This window comes from Zingiber officinale, chromosome 6A, assembly GCF_018446385.1.
Source record: "Zingiber officinale cultivar Zhangliang chromosome 6A, Zo_v1.1, whole genome shotgun sequence".
Lineage (NCBI taxonomy): Eukaryota > Viridiplantae > Streptophyta > Magnoliopsida > Zingiberales > Zingiberaceae > Zingiber > Zingiber officinale.
The window spans coordinates 121,008,458-121,028,489 of NC_055997.1; the positions used below are offsets into that span (position 1 = coordinate 121,008,458).

Genomic DNA, 20,032 nt, shown 5'->3' on the forward strand with positions numbered 1-20,032 from the left:
AAGTGCAGCGCTTGACCGGTCGGATAACTGCTCTGTCCAGATTCATCTCAAAGACCGCCGACCGGAGCCTACCTTTTTTCAAAATCTTGCGCAAAGCCACCAAGTTTCACTGGGACGAAGAATGCGATCGGACGTTCGAAGATCTGAAGACATATCTAAATTCTCTTCCGGTACTAGCCAAGCCAACTATGGGTGAGCCACTTTGTATCTACTTATCTTCAACCGAGCAAGCCGTCGGCTTGGCACTAGTAAGGGTGAGCAGAGAAGAGCCTGTATATTTTCTGAGCCATATTTTAAAAGATGCTGAATCTCGCTACACTGGGCTCGAGAAACTAGCTTTCGCTTTGGTCCTCGCCGCTCGGCGCCTCCGTCCTTATTTCTTGGCTCATACTATCATCGTCCGGACGAATAGCCCATTGGGAAGAGTGCTGTTGAATCTCGAAGCGTCCGGACGACTCATTAAATGAACGACGGAGTTGAGCGAATTCGACATCCAATACCAGCCCCGGTCGGCGATAAAGGCGCAGTCCTTGGCGGATTTTGTCACCGAAGTACAAAGGCCAGAACCCGAAACCGTGTGGAAGATATTTGTGGACGGATCGACCACTCGGCTCGGGAGCGGTATTGGTGTATTGTTGCTTTCTCCCCAAGAAGAAAAGATGCATCTATCCGTCCGGCTTGATTATAGAGCTATGAATAATGAAGCAGAGTATGAAGCCCTTATAGCCGGCTTATAGGCTGCTCGGCATGTAGGGGTCGGACGGGTGACGCTACATTCAGACTCCCAATTGGCCGCTCAACAACTCTTAGGCTCCTTTGAAATCAACAACGCTCGGCTCAAGCTTTACGCTCAAGCCTTCGAGAAACTCAAGGCCGACTTCAGAGAGGTTATTATCCAGAAGATACCCCGAGCGGAGAACCAAGCGACCGATGAGTTAGCCAAACTCGCAAGCTCACTAACGTCGGTCGCCATCCAGCAGCCAATTGAACAAGTTTCGCTGGTGGCTCACGTCGACCGGATGGAGGGCCTCTCGTTTCCGAGCGACTGGCGGACACCCATCATGGAGTTCCTCCGCTCGGGTGCTACACCGTCCGATCGGGATGAAGCCCAGCTACTAAGGAGAAGAGCCGGTCGGTTCACGCTCATTGGTGACCAACTATACAAGAAGGCTTTCTCTCGCCCACTGTTGAAATGCGTGAGCTCGGAAGACGCGGCATACATCCTCCAAGAAGTGCATCAAGGATCCTGCGGTGGGCATCCGTGCGGACGATCGCTGGCTAAAAAAATCCTGCTGGCCGGATACTTCTAGCCATCTTTACAAGCAGACACCGCTCGGACCGACGCGACGTGCCTTTCTTGCCAGAAGTACCATAACTTCTCCCACCGACCGGCGGAGGAAATGAAGGCAGCTACCGTGTCATGTCCGTTCGACCAATGGAGAATGGATATTGTGGGTCTGTTTCCTATGACGACCGGACAGCGAAAATTTTTATTGGTGGCGGTTGATTATTTTTCCAAGTGGGTGGAGGCCGAGCCGCTAGCTAAGATCACCGAGCAGATGGTCAAGAAATTTATTTGGCAACATATCATCTGTCGATTCGGCATCCCCCGTCGACTTGTTTCAGACAACGGTCGGCAATTCTCAGGAAAGTTGCTCGAAGATTGGTGCAGAAGTTATGGCATCGAGCAACACTTCACGTCTGTGGCGTATCCTCAAAGCAATGGTCAAGCCGAAGTAGCCAATCGGGAAATTCTTCGTATTCTGCGCGCTCGGCTCGACCACTTGGGAGGAAGCTGGGTGGATGAAGTGCCTGGCGTCTTATGGGCCATCCGCACGACCCCAAAGGAACGAGCGTCACGCCTTTCCATCTGGTGTACGGTGACGAAGCGGTGATTCCTGTCGAAGTCGGCGTCGAGTCCGTCCGGATCCAGAATTATGATGATGGCAACGCCGAACGGAGGAACATGGAGCTGGATTTGGTCGACGAGGAGCGAGCCAAGGCGTCCGTCCGACTGATGGTGTATCGACAACGGATGAAGCAAAACTACAATCGGCGCGTAATCCCCAGATCATTCCAGGTAGGCGACTTGGTCTGGAAAAAAGTAAAGCCGGTCGGCGACGTCAACAAACTGGAGGCTCCTTGGGCAGGCCCCTTCAAAATCATCGAAAAGCTCCGCTCGGGCGCTTATTATTTGGAGGATGAAGACGGGCGACAGCTGGACCGACCGTGGAGCGCGAATCATCTCCAACCTTATCGAGCTGGGTGAAAGGTGCACTGATGTAACTCACTTTTGTGTATATTTTGGTCGCCTATGTACTTGTAATGCAGGCAGCAAAATGATAAAAAGGATGACAAATAGCTTCGCCGAACGGCGGTGTTCAAATTAGCCTTAAAGGTCGTCGAGCTCCGACGTTAAATATCAAGAGACGAGCCGGCGTCTATAAATCATCCGAGCGGAAGGCCGTCGAGCTCCGACGTTAAATATCGAGAGACGAGCCGACGTCTATAAATCGTCCGGGCGGAAGGCCGTCGAGTTCCGACGTTAAATATCGAGAGACGAGCCGACGTCTATAAATCATCCGAGCGGAAGACCGTCGAGCTCCGACGTTAAATATCTAGAGACGAGCCAGCATCTATAAATCATCCGAGGGGAAGACCGTCGAGCTCCGACGTTAAATATCGAGAGACGAGCCGGCGTCTATAAATCATCCGAGCGGAAGGCCCTAAAAGAGGCAGTGACTCGCCTTAAATATGAGCGCGTCCAAGGCCGCTCGGCCCAATATCGAGGGACGAGCCAGCGTCTATAAATCATCCGGGCGGAAGACCGTCGAGCTCCGACGTTAAATATCGAGAGACGAGCCGGCGTCTATAAATCATCCGAGCGGAAGGCCGTCGAGCTCCGACGTTAAATATCGAGAGACGAGCCGGCGTCTATAAATCATCCGAGCGGAAGACCGTCGAGCTCCGACGTTAAATATCGAGAGACGAGCCGGCGTCTATAAATCATCCGAGCGGAAGACCGTCGAGTTCCGACGTTAAATATCGAGAGACGAGCCAACGTCTATAAATCATCCGAGTGGAAGACCGTCGAGCTCCGACGTTAAATATCGAGAGACGAGCCGATGTCTATAAATCATCCGGGCGGAAGGCCGTCGAGCTCCGACGTCAAATATCGAGAGACGAGCCGACGTCTATAAATCATCCGAGTGGATGAGACCAATAAAAAGGATGCAATTGTCCAACTCGCCGTCAATATCGTTCGATCGTCTCTACGTTCCGCTCGGCCCAGTACCCAAAGGTACTTCATCGGTGTCTAGCGAGCGGTCTCTGCTATCAAAGCGGAATGTTGCATATTGGAAATATTACATATTTAGCCTAGTGGAAGGACAACGCCAAATACTTAAAAAAACACATTTCCAATACCAGAGATGTGATAACAGGCGAACGGACAACACACATTAACCAGCAAAAGGACAAAGTACGCGAAAGGGAAATGTTGCATTAAAATTAAAACTTTAGGCCGAGCGGCCTAAGTAAAAAAAAAAAGATCATGTTTTGGCCTAGTGGCCTAATTACATATAACGACGTCTACTCAATGTAGTCATAAAGATCCTTGGGGATATTGTCCAGGAGTGCCACTTGATCGCCGGCCGGAATAGTAGTGGACTCCGGAAGAAGACCCTTAGACTTCAGATAAGTGGTGGTGGTGGTCATAGCCAAGTCGAAGGCTGTGTACATCCGCTCGCAGATTTTTTCAGAGAATTCAGGCGAGCGGATGTAGCTCTATCTTAGGGCAGCGACCCGACTCGGCTCGGCCTCTTGATATTCTTTGAGGGCCGCCTGGGAGGCAGTAAGGGAATCCTGCAGATTCTGAAGTTTCTCCGCGTCGGCCGAGCGGCCTGCCTTCTCTCTATCAAGCTGCTCCGTCAGCTCCTTTACCTTCAGCTCCAGGCCCCGAGCCTCCACGTTCTTCTCCGAGTGGTGGCCAAGGTTATTTTTGTGTCGAGCTACTTGACTTGCCGCTCGGACTCGGCCAAGGCATGGGCTTGATCGACCGTCTTTTTCTGCTCGGCCGCTAACAAATCTTGAGCTTTCTTCAGCTCCTTTTGCAGCTCGGCATACGAGGGGCCTTGAGAGCCGGACGAGCCGCTAACCGCCTTCAGTTGTCTCAATTCTTCATCCACCATCGCCAGGCGGTTGGAGACAGCTATCTCTTCCACCCATCTCTGGCGAGAGAATTAAAAGTTGTTAGTGGCCGAGCGGAGATAATCCATATCAAACACTGAAGAAAACAAACTTACCCCCGTGGCCTCCTGCATATGGCTGTTGGCCAAATTTCGAAGGGGGATCAGCGCGACGCGCGCCCGAGCGTCAGCCCACATCTCGGCTAGGGGCCCCTTCAAGGTGATGGTGTGCTCGGGCACGGTTGTGCGGCCATGGCCGGGGGTCGTCAGATCGGCGGCCGGGGGTCGTCCGACCGGCGGTCGGAAGAGGATCAGAAGCCGGCGCCGAAAACTGAGAATGAATGGTTGAGCGCTTGACTGGTTGACGAGCGGGCGGAAGGGTGCTGACCGGAATAGCTTCAATAGGGGCCTCTGGCTCATCCCATTCCGAAGGAGTCCGATCAGACGAAATAGCTTCAACTTCTGGCGCCTTGCCGCGAGCATGTGCAGTAGCTCGGGCGGACGGTTGAACGACAGAGGTAGCCGAGCGGAGTGGAGTTTCTACTCGGCGCCTCTTCGAGGCGGGTTGTCCCTCTTCCCGAGCGGAACCTTCTTCTTGGACAGTTTGTCCTCCGCTGGGAGTGGCTCCGCTTGCCACATGCTGTTGAGAAACCTGAGCGGCCGACTCTGCATGAGTCCCGCTCTCCCCTTCATGCGAGCCGACCGGCTGGATGCCGAGCGCCTCCATCTCCTTTGCTGCCGCGGCTTCGAGCGCCGCCGCCTTTCTCTTCAGAATGCCGGCCATTACCGACTTCATGACGATGTCCGCTGCAAAGGAAAGGAGAAAAATCAGTTAGCAATCAAAGCAAACGCCCAAGTAAAATTCTTACCGAAGCCGGTCGGAAGAGGAGTCCGTATGGGACTCAGACCGAAGATGTACATCACTCCTTCGTGAAGAAGCTTATTGATGTCGAGCCGTAGACTGGCTAGCATGTTTGCAGAATGGAGGTAGTCCGGTCGGGTCTTGAATTTCTTCAGCTCAGGAGTGGGGGGTAGGTCGACCTGCCACTTGGTCCGGAAATTGGCCTGCTCGGGCATACGGATATAGAAAAAATACTCCTTCCAATGTTTATTGGAAGAAGGCAGTTTGTTAAAGAAGACTAAGCCGGGCCGAGCTTGAAACATGAAGGTGCCCGGCTCGGATTGCTTGGGGTAATAGAAATAAAAAAAGATGTCCGGTCGGAGGGGGATGTTGTGGATTTTGAACAAAACAACAACCCCGCAGAGAAGGCGAAAAGTATTGGGTACTAGACTGCCGAACGGAACACCGAAAAAGTTACAAACATCGATAATGAAAGGATGTACAGGGAAACGCAGACCAGCGGCGGCCTGTGCGGCCGAGCGGAGGGACCGGCCAAAAGAAGTTCAAAATCATCGGGGATTTCAAAATTGTCTGTTAGAACATCAAAATCACGCTGGTCGAATCGGGACTGCATGGTGGTGTACCATGGGCCGAGGGACTGGTCTTCAGGATGAGAAGAACTAGCCATGATCCGAGCGGAAGAAATAAAAAAGGCGGAAAGGTAGAAGAAAGGCGGCAGCAAGCGAAAAAAGGCCCCAAGGAATGAAACGGGGGAAAGAAATGCGGAGGAAACACCGGAAACAAGGAAGAAAAGATATAGAGCCTTACTGCGAGGAAAAGGATCAAGGAAGAGGCGCCGGAGAGCGTCGGAAAGCAGGAATGGAATCGCCGGAGCACCGAAACACCAGGGACAAAGGTAGAGGTCGCGAAAGCAAATGAGGGGGATAGGGGAGAATGAAGATTTTATAGGGTGGAGGCCGGGCGGCCTCCACCGTTGGATCCAGGTCACGGGAATCAAAGCGTGCATTGCACCGTCCATTTCGAACCGCTTCGATCCCATCAAAGCACCACGCCGTCGCCGCCGTACGATGACTACAGTGTGCCACGTGGCATTCAGCCATTCGAAGCATTTAATGAACGCATGCTCAGCCTTAATGTCGAAGATTGGCGCAGATTACGAGGAGGTTCAAGGAATGTGGCTGTTGACTAACCTCAAGGCCATCCCTGTGGTAGGCCGAGCTGAGGATAATGCCACGCAGGCGCCGCCCGGCTAGACTCGCAGTCCAGTCAGTCGGACTAATCGCCTCCTTCGACTAGACTTGAAGGGGAGGCAAGTGATCCGGCGGTAAGAACAGGGGACCCCCGTTCTGGGGAGTCAACGCCACGCGGAAGTCAAATGGCCAGGTGGCCGACCGGATATGGGTGGGTCGAACGTCCGGCCGGTTGACCGGGTTCTAACTGAAGGCGACCCAGCAGGAAGCTGGGCCCCGACGCTCATGGTACAGGAGCGTAGGGCCGAGCGGAGGGCACGCTCGGCCGAAGACATGAGGTAGCATACTGCTAAGTCTCCACAAAGCACATTACCGAGAATCTCCCAAGTAGACCACTATAGGTGTCCGGCCGGACGTAAGGCATAGGTTGGCCGGCCGGACGTTCGGCCAGGAACAAGGGGAAAAAGACAAGGGACGTCTTTATCTGACAGCGGGCATGTTCTACGTTTAGGCCATACTCCAAATCTTACGACAGGGGGTTTAGTTGTCCCATCGAAGACGTGCTTGGACTGTAGCAGTATGGGGTCAGGTAAGCTCACTGACAGGCCCTTACTGGGGTATGGGCTGAGGACACGTGTACACCGCGGTATGTGTGCACCCGCTTCCCCCCAGTCCTATATAAAGGCCCTCATCCTTCGCCGGAGGTACGCATTCTACGATCCTTGGAGCCACTTTCTTGTTGAGCTTTGCCTGACTTGAGCGTCGGAGGGTCGTCGCCGGGAACCCCTTCCCAACCCGACTTCCTTGTAGGTTCGCCGGAGGACCGTACGACCTGTCGGAGATCCACGTCAGCGATTCGGAGAGCGCCACGTGCCCAGCGCCCGTTGATTCAGCTTTCGGACAGGATCAAGTATGAATATGATAAAGAATATTATGACAGTCTTCGGACTGTCCGGGTCTGACTTCGGATTTCCTATCGGAAACCCTAGGTCGACCCGACGCCTACTGTTCCCTCTACGGGGAACGCGTCCTCACCTACTCCACTCAGGAGATTTACCTGTTGCCAGTGCGATCCTCCAGATCGACTGGATTTTTGCTCAGCACTTGACGCTTCCGGACTTTCTGCTGGACATCCGCTTCCCGGCTAGTCCAGTCTTTCACCTGGTTCGCGACACCAGGACTTTCCACCTAGGGTTACCACCCCCTAGGGCTTTTGCCTGAAGCCATCGACCTGCCAAGACTTTCCGCATAGGGTTACCACGTCCTATGACCTAGGGTTACCACCCCCTAGGGTTTTCCCTTTGCTTAACCGCAGCTAGGACTTTTCTCCACCTAGGGTTACCACCCCCTAGGACCTAGGGTTACCACCCCCTAGAGTTTTCACCTGCCTAACCGCAGTTAGGACTTTCCTGAAATACTCATTCAACATGTTAGATAACAACAAGATTTAACTTTGAACCCTTTGTCATTATCAAAACTTGGGTTCGATCGTCGGATGCTTCCCACACCAACACTTTGTAATTAGATAACCTTTATGGATTGACTTGAATGAGTAGAAGATATTAGATAAACTGGGCGCTACTTGCCCACTCATCTTCCTCCATCAATAAGGTAGGGGACTAGATCTCCTTCTTATCTTCCATCATTAAGAAGGAGGAGATGAGACCATCTCCTCTTATAAATTCGTCCAAGAAATCTTAATAAAGAGTGAGAGGAGAGAACATCAAATAGTTGAAGAGGGATTTGATTTATGAACTATGAAGAGTTGTTCGTTTATTTGTAAACGCTCTTCCGACGACAAGCACCAAGAACACACAGGATTGCCTGCAAATCCTGTCGTCGATATACTATAAATGTTTACAGTTTAGAGTTTTGTGAATCATGCTTTAGAATCAATAGCATGCATCCACTACAAAAACTGTGCTGTTCTATTTGGTTTTTCCTATAATCTGCTGTCCTTTCTTGATATATGATTTGGGTATGAAACACTAGTTGACAAAGATAAGACGATGAATAATCAAAATAAAAAAAATGGTGATAAACAAGATATGATTTAGGTAGACAAGGGCTGTCGTGATAAAAATGCAAAGTTATGGTGATAAACAAGATATTCGAGTGTCCAATAAAGAGAAATTAGACTAAGCAATGGCTTATTTTATTGTGCTCTCTAAAGAATGGACAAAGCCTAAAAACCAGAGATGTGGAGCAGCACCCGTGAAGCCACAAACAAGAAAAAGGAGTCTGAGCATAAGAGTGAAAAATCAAGTCTAAGACTATAGATACAATGTATCTCTATTTTTTTAGGCAATTTTCGACTGTCGGAACACAATAGTTTATTGCTCCTCAAGTATTATTGAAGAAAGGAAAAGGCATCAGTACTATTGGTAAGTTATTATATGGTTGAAATCTGAACTCTAATATCCACATATATTTCCAGTATATTGTTGTAATATTTATCTGATATTCAGTAGAAAAGCAGCTTGATGTAGTGCTAAATTGCTATTGAAATAATTATTAGGATCACTTAGGGATTATTAGTAATTGTCAACATGAAATTAGTGTTTTTGTTATCGGGTTGACTTTTTTGTTTGCTTGATGCTATGAAAAATATTATATTTAATTAATTTTATCAGAGTAACAACAACACTAAAGGTTCCATGGTCTAGTGGTTAGGACATTGGACTTTGAATCCAATAGCCCGAGTTCAAATCTCGGTGGAACCTTTTATTATAATTTTTTGTCCTACATCAAAAAATTATTATAATTTATTTTCTATACTTAAAAAAAAAACTCGGCGTTTTAATTGTATTTTCATCAAATTTTTTTTATATATAAAAAATTTTTCCTACCTCAAAAAATTATTATAATCCATTAATTCTATACTTAAAAAAACACTAGGTGTTTCTTGAAAGTTTCAGATAAGTATGCACGCCTACTGTGAACTTAAGTAATATATTAAAATACTTGTCGCTCTTAAATAAATTCAATAATTTTTTTTTTCTATCTCAAAAAATTTTGTACTTCTATGCTTAAAAAAACTAAATATTTCTTGAAAGTTCTAGATAAGTATACAGCCGTGACTGCTCTGTAATCAATATATTAAATATTTATCACTTAACATTTGAATCAATTCAATAAGACTTAATTTGCAAAGTTGGCCATCTGAATTGTAGTGGATACTCATTCACTACAAGTATTAATTGGATTCCATTTGAATGATATTAAATTAAAAAACTAGTGGACTCTTTAGATATTAAGATTCACGTTTGATTCTGTTTGACACTGTCGATGAATAACAAGAACTTGTAGAAAAATCCATTGAAGCCTGAAGAGAAGTAAACATGAAGGAAAGAGTTAGAATAACGACTAGGGGTTATCCAGCATAGCCACTACGACGTTCTAGTAAGTTTTCGATAAGGGAGGATGAAGAAAAAATAGATGAGTGGTCTAGGGTTTCTCGAAGTTTAGGTGCATGTGCGACCTACACCCACAGGAGCAAACGATCTTTTATATAGTTGTGACTATGCCCTCATGCTCTCCACGTGTTCCGAGATTCCCGCTTATGTTACTCATGTTTCCTAGAACAAATGGTTGTGTTTTTCCACGTTCTCCGAAGAAAATGACCACGTTATTCATATCTTCCGCGAGCAACGACACAGATACAAAGCTTGTTTAGAACTGAGAGCGGTGTGGAATAAGTGATAGTCAAGGAGTAGGGAGTGGCGCAGAGCCGGGGTTGATGTGGAGTTGGGAATAGCATGAAGTCAGGGATGGTTATATAGCCGAGAGTGGTGCGGAGTTGGGGCCAACGTGGAGTCAAGGACGATCTAGAGCCGGGGTGGCTTGGACCTTCTGTTGACTTTGATAACCACCTCAACAAGACTATGGAATGAGATCCTCTGGACCACCTTTCCTGGTTCGCTCCTGGACCAGGAAAGGTGGATTGGTGGGAGGCAATGACCCCCACATGTTAAACAGGTGGAGGCAATTGCCTCCCACCAATGCAAATACTAGACCAGGGGATGATCTAGCATTTGCGGACCAGAGAATCCCTTCCCCAAGACTATTGGCTTCGCCTTAACACGTGGCATCCTTTGATTACTTCCTGTATCACCAATCTTCTCTTTAAATCTAGTCGAAGAAGGTGAAAGTCCGACTGACTAGACTATTGTATGAGTCGAACATGTTGTCTCTTTCTACCACGTGGCGAATCCCATGCATGTTTCAAATGACATCATGCAGTAAAAAAGTGGCTACACTTATTAAATGTGCACCGTACACAATTTGTCTCGATCCTCGAGTTTGGAGTGCATTAGTATTCCTCCAAGGTTGCGTGATCATTAAGTTGGTGTGATCATCTGTAGAGAAGATGAAGCGTCATCCGAGTCGCAATGATTATTGAGATTTGGTTTGATCCATGTACTCGATCGAGCAGATGAAAGTCCATCCCGCCTTTATGATTGTAGAAATCCAATGGTCATAGTCGAGTGAGCGGAGCTATATTAGGTCAAAGAGAGATGTCGTTGCCTTTATCGCATAATCCTTGCTTTTGTATCAACTGTTTTCGTCTTCTTCATCTCTGAGTACTCTGCGTGCCACCTTTTAGTAAGTTGCCTTGTTCTTCATCTACACCCTTTACTTCGATCAACTAACAATCGTCTAGTCTTAAGTTGTAGCTTATGTTGCCTTGTATTGTGTCTCTCGATGGATGTAGAGTCATCTTATGCTTCTTGGTACAGGTTCATTGAATCGGATTTTAACGACAGTGAGTTGGAACAAATAAGGATAACTTATAGGATTCCTGCTGACCATCGCATAGTAGTCCTGAACGGTAACAATTGCCTAGATTTCCCTACTCCTGGCTTTGTGATTTTTTTCGAAGTCACTTATTGAACAGGCTTTGTTCCATCCCAACTTTCTTCTTTGATGTGTCATAGTATTTCCGTAGTCCCTTGTTCCAACTTAGTCCAAATTCTTTCCGAATCCTTACCGGTGTAGTAGTCATCATTTTTTGACTGTACTGAATTCCCCTATCTTCACAAATCCTCCATTATTTCTTTCACCTAAAGAAAATGAAAGATGGGGTATTCTTTTTTTCCTCCAAAGCCAGGTTGCATTTCTTGAAGAACTTCTCATCTTTTCATAAGGGGTGGAAGCCCCACTTTTTCTTTGTAAAACCTCCAAGTCCAATGTCGTAGTCTACTCGGTGTCAATTTTAGTTACATGCAACCCCAACTTTAAAAATTTATTATCTAAAATGGGGTTATTTTGTTGTATCCCAGAAGCTGTAGGATATGAAGTTCAATAGCAACCTTCTATTTGAGGAAAGGTTGCTTCACAAATTCAAATAAAGTTTCATCTCGACTTCTCTCATAGCTTTCTTGGTAAAGGTTTGCATATGTTTTGAAATCTAATTGAATGCTTATTGACTTGTACAACTGACACCATGTTGAATGCTTCTATGAATAAAGTGGTGAAACTGACTGAGGCTAAATTGAATGTGAGAGGTGCAGAATTGTGGACTTGACCTCGGATGAGGCTATGCCCGAGGGGAGAATACCACCCACTCCTACCGTGGCTTTGAGTGGGGCTGCCCCCAATTGGCCTCTATAGAACCAACTCCACCAAGGGAGTCGAGGACGTCCCTAACCCCCCCAGTGGGTGACTATTAAACCAACTCCATCGACGGAATCGAGGACATCCTTGAGAACAACGAGGAAGAGGCGTCGTTCGCCAAGGACTCTGACTGGCCCATCTCCACCACTGTAAGTTCAAATCCAGACTTCGCCAATAGAGTCAAGGAACCGTCAAGTAGATGCCAACTCTTCACATCTATGCGACCCAACCTCGCCACTCAAGGCCAAGACTCTCACTTCTTCTGTTGAATTGGGAGGGGGGAGGGGCTCCATATCAGGGCCAACTTATCACATACTTATCCAGGCCTCTATTTTTTTTGTATTCAAGATGACGCCCCTTCGGAGCCCCCTCTCCTTGAAGTGGGTGAAGACCCCATTTAGGTTGCCTTAGAAACGCCCCTGGAGCAAGAAATTTATGGAGAGTACAGGCTGAATCTCACTTTCTACAGTTTAGTGGCGGTGAGGTGGATGGACGCCCAGGAGGTAGCTAAGAGCCTATTCTTCAAGGCATTAACTTATGAGATTTTGCTAGATGAAGCCAAGCACATGAATAAGTTGGTGACATTTGGCGAATGATTTCTAGAATTTTGGTAAAGTCATCGAGTAATGTGGGCTCGAATAGTTGAGTTGGAGCTCAACTAGCCCAAGCCCCCTCTGACCAGGTCCTTGTCGTAGTTCAGGTAGAGATACTTTCAACACAAGTGAAGATCGATCAATTGAAGAAGTTAATAGCTTACCTTGCCTCAGCTCAGGTAGAGATCGACTGATTGAAGAGGGTAATAGTTGAATAGATGACATAGAAACTCTAAGTGAGGTTCAAGCTAGACATCATGAAGAGGGAGGTAGAATCCCTAGAAGCTCAGGTTAAGAAATTGAAGTTGAGGAAGAAGAAGAAGCGGAAAAAAAATAGGAAAGCTGAAGGCTGCTTTGGACATGCAAAAAAAAATCAGCCAGAGGTGGCCAAGGTGGAGATAGAAGCAACCAAGGCTAAATTAGAAGCTAACAAAACTGAGTCCAGGTCTTTGAAGGTTGAGATAAGAGCCACCAGACACAAGGTCGAAGAAACCAATTACATGGAAGAGACTCGATGTACCAAATTGGAAGCCGCCCAAGCTGAAGTGGAGGCATCCAAAATTGAAGTGGAGGCCTTGGAAGCTTCCAAGTCGGAGCTGCATGTAGTGTTAGAGGCCCAAAGAGGACAACTAGAGAGTAAAATATCCGAACTCTAGGAGTATCATGACGGGGAGGGCATGGTCAGACCACCAAAATGAAAGAATTCTTACACTCTGAGGAATTCTATGATCTAATCGGCACCTGTCTTGTTCGAACGGTATGATATGGAATGGACAACGTAATTAAGCAATTTTTGGAGAATGAGAGTCTCCTTACCAACGTGCCACCTCCCACCATTAGCTTATAAAAAATTATTGACAGTATCCTAGAAGAAGATGTGGTTGATTTAACTTGATGTTTCCTTGTCTCCTTCTTAATGACTCTTCATCACTTGTAATTAATATCCTGAATGAAATGAAACAACCCTTTGGGATTTTTATCAACTGACTTCCTACTCTATCTTAGCATCTTGATGGATCCATTCATCACAGATTGGGTCGAAGGAACCTCTCCATCCAGACATACCGACAAAGTTGAGAGATATAAATCTCATCAATTGGAGAGGGAGTCAAGAGATAGACCCTTGAGCAGGGTCTTAATCCTGACTATGTCTGAGTTGGGAGGATGTCAGCCCTCAAAATGATAGAAAATATGATATATAGCTCGATCTTTGTACGAAGAGAAGGTTAATATCATCGAGTCTTAGATCTCGACCTTGATTATGTCTGAGTCGAGAGGGGGCGCCGCCCTAAAAATGACAAGAGATACAGTATACTTGACTCTTGTACGAAGGGAAGGTTGATATTCATCGAGCCTTGGTTCTCGACCCCAACGATGTTTGAGTCTGGGGAGTTTAGATCCTAAAAAGAATATTGTCGATAGAGATATGATATGCGATCGACCCTTGTATGAAGGAGAGGTTGATATCGTCAAGTCTTAGATCTTGATCCCGACTATGTCTGAGTCAGGAGAGTTTGAGTCCTGAAAAAGCATTGTCATGGAGATATAATACACATTCAACCATTGTATGAAGAGGGAGGTTGATATCATCGAGTCTTAATTCTTGACCATGACTATGTCTAAGTTGAGAGAGTTTAGACCTTGAAAAAGACATCATTGATGGAAATATGATATATGCTCACCCCTTGTACTAAGGAGAGATTGAAATTGTCGAGCTTTGGATTTCGACCTTAACTATGTCCATGGCAATTTGGACCCCGAAAAAGACATTGTTGATGGAGATATAATATGCACTCAACCTTTGTATAAATAAAAGGTTGATATCGTCAAGCCTTGGATATCGACCCTAATAATGTCTGAATCAGGGGAGTTTAAGTCTTTAAAAATATATATTAGAGTTTGATCCAAATTATGTCCAAGTTGGGAGACTTTGGAGAAAGGAACAAGAATCTAATATAAGTTCATTTTCATTGATAAAAAAGAAGGTACAAAACTTTGATAGTATATGAAAGATAAACAAAGAATACTGGAACTGCTTAGAAATAATAGGGCTTCAAATGATTGACGCTCTATGGGCGATCAATGTTAGGACTCGTGCGACTGGCAAGAGGAGGTGAATGTTAGGGTCGAAATATGCTAGAGGGGGGATGAATAGCTCGTCGTGCTTGTTGATGTGCTTCTTCAATGATGTGTAGTGGAATAAAAACAAGAAACACACTCACAATACTAACACTATAGATTTACTTGGTATCCACCTTAAGAAGAGATAACTAATCCAAGGATCCGACCCTCACACACTCATCCACTATGAAAATAGTCCTTTTCGGTAACTACCAAAGGCAGAGAAGCCTTGTACAAACTCACACACAAAGATACACAAGAAGAACAAAATATAAGCTAATACAATATCACATCTTACAAGATTTACACGGCAGAAACCCTAGCTTGCCTTTCTTCTTGCTTGAACACGTCTCTTGACTTGCTTGGAAGTGCAACAACACTCCTTCCTAAGCCTCCAAGATCTGGTGTGTATCGGTGAGCTCAGTGGAGAAAGCCGCATGAGGAATTGGGAGTGCTGGAGAAGAAGATCAATGAAGAAGACGCTCACCCGAAGCTTTATCCTGTGCCAACGGTCGTATCTCAATCGATTGAATGACTCGCAATCGATTGGGGAGACTTTGAATTGATCGACTGATCGATTCAGAGCGCCTTTATGCTCTCTGAAAAATGCCTAAATCGATCGCCTGATTGATTCAGCCTCTATCACGCGATTTCCATCTCACTAATCGATCGGTCGATCGATTGGAGGTGCCCAATCGATCGGCTGATCGATTGGGGAAGGTTTTGTGCTCACGACAGAGGCTCCCAATTGATCGATCGATTGATTGGGCCGCTGCTTGTCACAGCACAGTACCAATCGATTGGCTGATCGATTGAATCACTGTTCAATCGATCGGTTGATCGATTGGTCTCCCCTTGACTTGCTTAAACCAAGTCTAGGGTCCCCAAATCTAACATCCGGTTAACTGTGGTCTGTTGGAGCCTCATTCCTAGCATTCGATTAACCTTGACCTACTAGGACTTCTTCACCAAGTGTCTGGTTAATCCCTTTGATCCACTTGGACTTTTCTCTTCGTGCCAAGTGTCCGGTCAACCTTGACCCACTTAGACTTACTGTCTCGTGTCAAGTGTCCGGTCCTCCATGACCCACTTGGACTTCCACTAGATGTCCGGTCACCCTTGACCCATCTGGATTTCCTCGTGCCATGTATTCGGTTAATCCTTTGACCTACTTGGACATTTCAACACCAAGTGTCTGGTCAACCTTGACCCACCTAGATTTCCACGTGCCTGGCCTCACTCACCAGGACTTACCATCTACTTGGCTTCACTCACCAGGATTTTTCAACTGTCTGGCTTTACTCACCAGGGCTTTCACCTAGCTTCACTCACTAGGGTTTTCACATGGCTTCACTCACCATGATTTTCTTCTGCCTAGCTTCACTCACTAGGGCTTTCCATCTGCCTGACTTCACTCACCGGGGCTTTCACCTAACTTCACTCACTAGAGCTTTCCACTGCCTAACATCCAGTTAGTACTTTCCCAGTCAAGTATCCGGTCGACCTTGACCTACTTGACTATTCTTCACACAAATCTGGTCAAACCTTGACCAGAGGAGAATTGCACCAGCAATCTTCCCAGACGGACTATTACACCTGCAATCTCTACGTATTGTCAAACATTGAAACCTAAACATCAAGACTCAAGCTTGAGCCAACTCAAGCTTAGTCAACCTGGTCAACCTTGACTCAGGGGATATTGCACCAACAATCTCCTCCTTTTTGATATTTGACAATACCTTTAAGTTGGGTTAATCCATAGCCTCAACTTCTTCCTCATGCCAAAGCATGAATGAGGGTTTTCTTTATCCTCTCCCTTTCTTAGATGGTAAACTCCCTCTTAAGGTAATGAAGACATAGTATAGATCCTGCATTCTCCCCCTAACTTTCCTAAAGGGGCAAAGGCCTAACTTAAATCCTATATTCTCCCCCTATTGCCACACATCAAAAACTCTCCCCCTCAAGACTTAATGTTGATCACAACACCATAATGAAGGTGTCATACTCTTCATCGTATCCAATACTCACCCTTGAGCATTAACCAACTAAACAACAAAGATATCCACTCTCCATTGTGTTCAAATTCTCAACCTTGAGCATTTACACTAAGGAAGATTAACCACCTTCCAAGGTTTATGAAAAATTAATTTACATGTCCTTAAAGAGTAACTTCCCCTAAAGACATGATCGTAACTTCTGTCATTGCACCAACAATGACTTGGAATCCCTAAATCTTTAGGAAACCCAAATTTAGAAGTTTTGAGGTTCAAAAATCAATATTTCAATCTAAACCTCAACCTAAACTTTTACTTAGTCTTTCTTAACCAATTCATCCGTGTTTTCATCATGAAAAACTCCCCCTAAATGTGTTTCAAGGGATTAGGAATAGTTGTCTAGACTAAAAATGATTTAAAATGCTAAAATCAGGTTTTTCCGCCCAAAATCAACACTCCCAATCGATTGAAGTTGGGTCTCAATCGATTGAAATCATTTCAATCGATCCACTGATCGATTCCGCCAGCTTCTGTTCATGAAAATTCCATTTGAATCGATCGGTTGATCGATCTAGCCTGGGTCAATCGTTCGATTGATCAATTATGCAACATTCTGTTCGTGGAAAATGCATTCTCAATCAATCGTCCGATCGATTGAGGCACTTCAATCGAGGGGCGAGGTGCTACGGGAGAGTACGTCGGCGGACGAGGAGGAGGTGCACGACATTTTCGAGGGACGAGAAACTGAAGCGGAAGCTTGCTCAAGGAGAAGACTGGAAGTTGGGTATGGGTGAGTTCTATTCCGAATGATCGAAATCACCCAAGCGAGTGGAGCCAGAGCAGAATGGTTGGACTGAAAAAAGTCAACTTGGTTGACTTTCCTGGTCCTGACACCCGGAATGAGATTTTATCTGGATCACGCTTGACAGTGATCCGTTATGAAGAGGATAAAGTTTTATCCCCCTCCAGGCGCTTGGAACCCTTCCAAGCATCCCAAGCAGGGCTATATAAGCAGCCTGCTCCCAAAGCTAAATAACAACGAGAAATACAAAGAAACAACACTTGTGCGCTTAGTTTTCTATTTTTCTTTCTTTTCTGTACGTTCCATTGCTATAAAAGGTTTCTCCGTCTGAAGGAGAATTTTAGTGTATTTTTTCGTCTTGGATTAACAACATTTCCGGTTGTAACCAAGTAAATCTGTTAGCCTAATCTTTTTAGTTTATCTCTGATTTTGTTTATGCAAGTGTTCTTTTATCTTAAGTTATAAGTCTGAGAAAAGTTGTTTTATTTTTTGTGCAGGGGCTATTCACCCCCCTCTAACCAGCCGCCGAGGGTTCTAACACTTTGAACCTATATCAAATATCAAAACACAAGTTTGATTAGCTAGTGCTTCCAGCGCCAACAATTTCTTCTATTGAAGCCCAATCAAGAAAGGACCGACAATATTCATACCCCATTAGTTAAAGGGATATGAGATAGTGGAGGTTTGTAGGAACTCCGCCAGGTGGTGAGAGAGATTCTGATGGTTTTAGCAATGAAAACAAGCAGCGACGAATCAAGCAGTGTCCACCTACAAAGTTAGCCAAAAATATCTAACCAACATTGCCCTCCGAGTGAGTGTTCTTCCACCAATGTAGTTTCCACCCTCATGAATTTTTGTCATGACATAGTTTGCATCATCGAGACCAAGGAATTTGAGGAGGGGCATGAGAAAACTCATTGATATATATAGTTGATCGTTGATGAGAGTGAATTAGGGAGCTCTTCTTTTGAGTAGTCAGGTCTGCTTTGGATCGATGAGTAGAGTCTCGTGTTGGAGGAAAGAAGTGAGGGATGTCCTCTAATCGGCGGGCTGATCCAAGCTTGGTACTTGATCGATTTATGAAACCAAATGAATCTGAGACATTGAGTCCTCCAGGTTAAAAGTTGCAAGTGTGCTCACTAGTTTGGCCTTTTTTTTGCCTTTTGATTATTCACTCGGGGATCTTTTGATAAGTGAGCTCTCGAAAGTCGGCTTTCAACTTCTTAAAAATTTCTATGTAGCATCGCAATAGATCATTCTTGATCTCAAAGCCTCCTTTAAACTGCTGGGCAACCAATTGGGAGTCCAAGTGGATGATAACTCAGGAAGCCCCAACATAGCTTGGTTGCCTGAAGTCTTGTAAGTAAGGCTTCATACTCAACTTCATTGTTAGAAGACATTCAAAAATTGAGCTAGACGAAGAGTTGGATCATGTCTTCTCGACACGGTTGCAATGCCGAGTGGATGAGTCATCCATAAAAAATTTTCACTTTCCTTTTGCTTCATGGTCAAGAACTTTAGTTAGGAAATCCACTAGGGTTTGAGTTTTGATGGTCATTTTTGGCTGATATTGAATATCATACTCGCTCAACTCGATGGTTGATTTGAGCAATCTCCTGAAAGCTTATGGATTTGTGAGTACTCGACCTAGAGTATTGTTGGTAAATTTTGTGATTGAGTGAGCTAGAAAATACGGCCTTAGTCGACAAGCGACTAGTGCCAATCTAAGGGTCAACTTATCCAGATTGGTATACTTTCTCTCGACATCTTTTAACAGGTGACTCAAAAATTAGATGGGATGCTGTGTATCATCCTCTTGGCAGAGCAAGACCACGATGACTGCTCCCTCTAATACTGACAACTATACCCATAGCATTTCTCTTGCTATCAGCTTGGAGAAGAACGATAAGTGAGATAGATATTCCTTCAACTCAGTAAAGGCCTCATCATGTTTCGCATCCCACTCAAATTTGGAAGGTTTTTTCATCACCTTAAAAGAAGGCCAGACTATGGTCGGCGGAGCGGGAGATGAATTGGGAAAGCATCATAATGAAACCAACTAGTCATTGTGTTTCTCTAAGATTGCGGGGAAGAGACATTTTGGAGAGCTAGAATCTTCTTAGGGTTAGCTTTGATCCCCTGCTCGATCACAATATATCCAAGGAATTTTTTGTTCTTGACTCTAAATAGGCATATATTGGGGTTGAATTTGAGCCTCTACCGCCTCAAGGTGCTACACATTTCTTCTACATTTGAGATTAGATTCTTGATTAAGATATCGTCCACATATACTTTTATGTTCCTCCTGATTTGATGCTTGAAGACTCGATCCATAAGCCATTGATAGGTTGTCCCTATAGTCTTTAAGCCCAATGACATTATAGGATAGCAAAAGGTCCTGTTAGAGATGATAAAAATAATATTTTCTTGATCTTCGGAAGCCAAGGGGTTTTGATGATAGTCCTAGTAAGCATCCAACATACATATGAGTTCACAGTCGAAAGTTGAATCTACCAGATGAGCAATGTGGGGCAGGGAATAACAATCCTTTAGGTAGGCATTGTTGAGATCCTGAAATTCAGTACAAACTCTCCACTTGCCGCCCAGTGTGGACACTAATACCACATTGGCAAGCCAAGTCGGGAATTGAACCTCTTGAATGTGATC

At 45.5% G+C, this 20,032-nt stretch overlaps 1 non-coding gene across 1 annotated transcript; it reads left to right on the top strand.

Moving 5' to 3' along the window:
• Positions 1-8,890: 8,890 nt before the first annotated feature.
• On the top strand, positions 8,891-8,962 carry TRNAQ-UUG. The gene has a single exon. It is a non-coding gene; the product is annotated as a tRNA-Gln (tRNA).
• Positions 8,963-20,032: the final 11,070 nt, after the last annotated feature.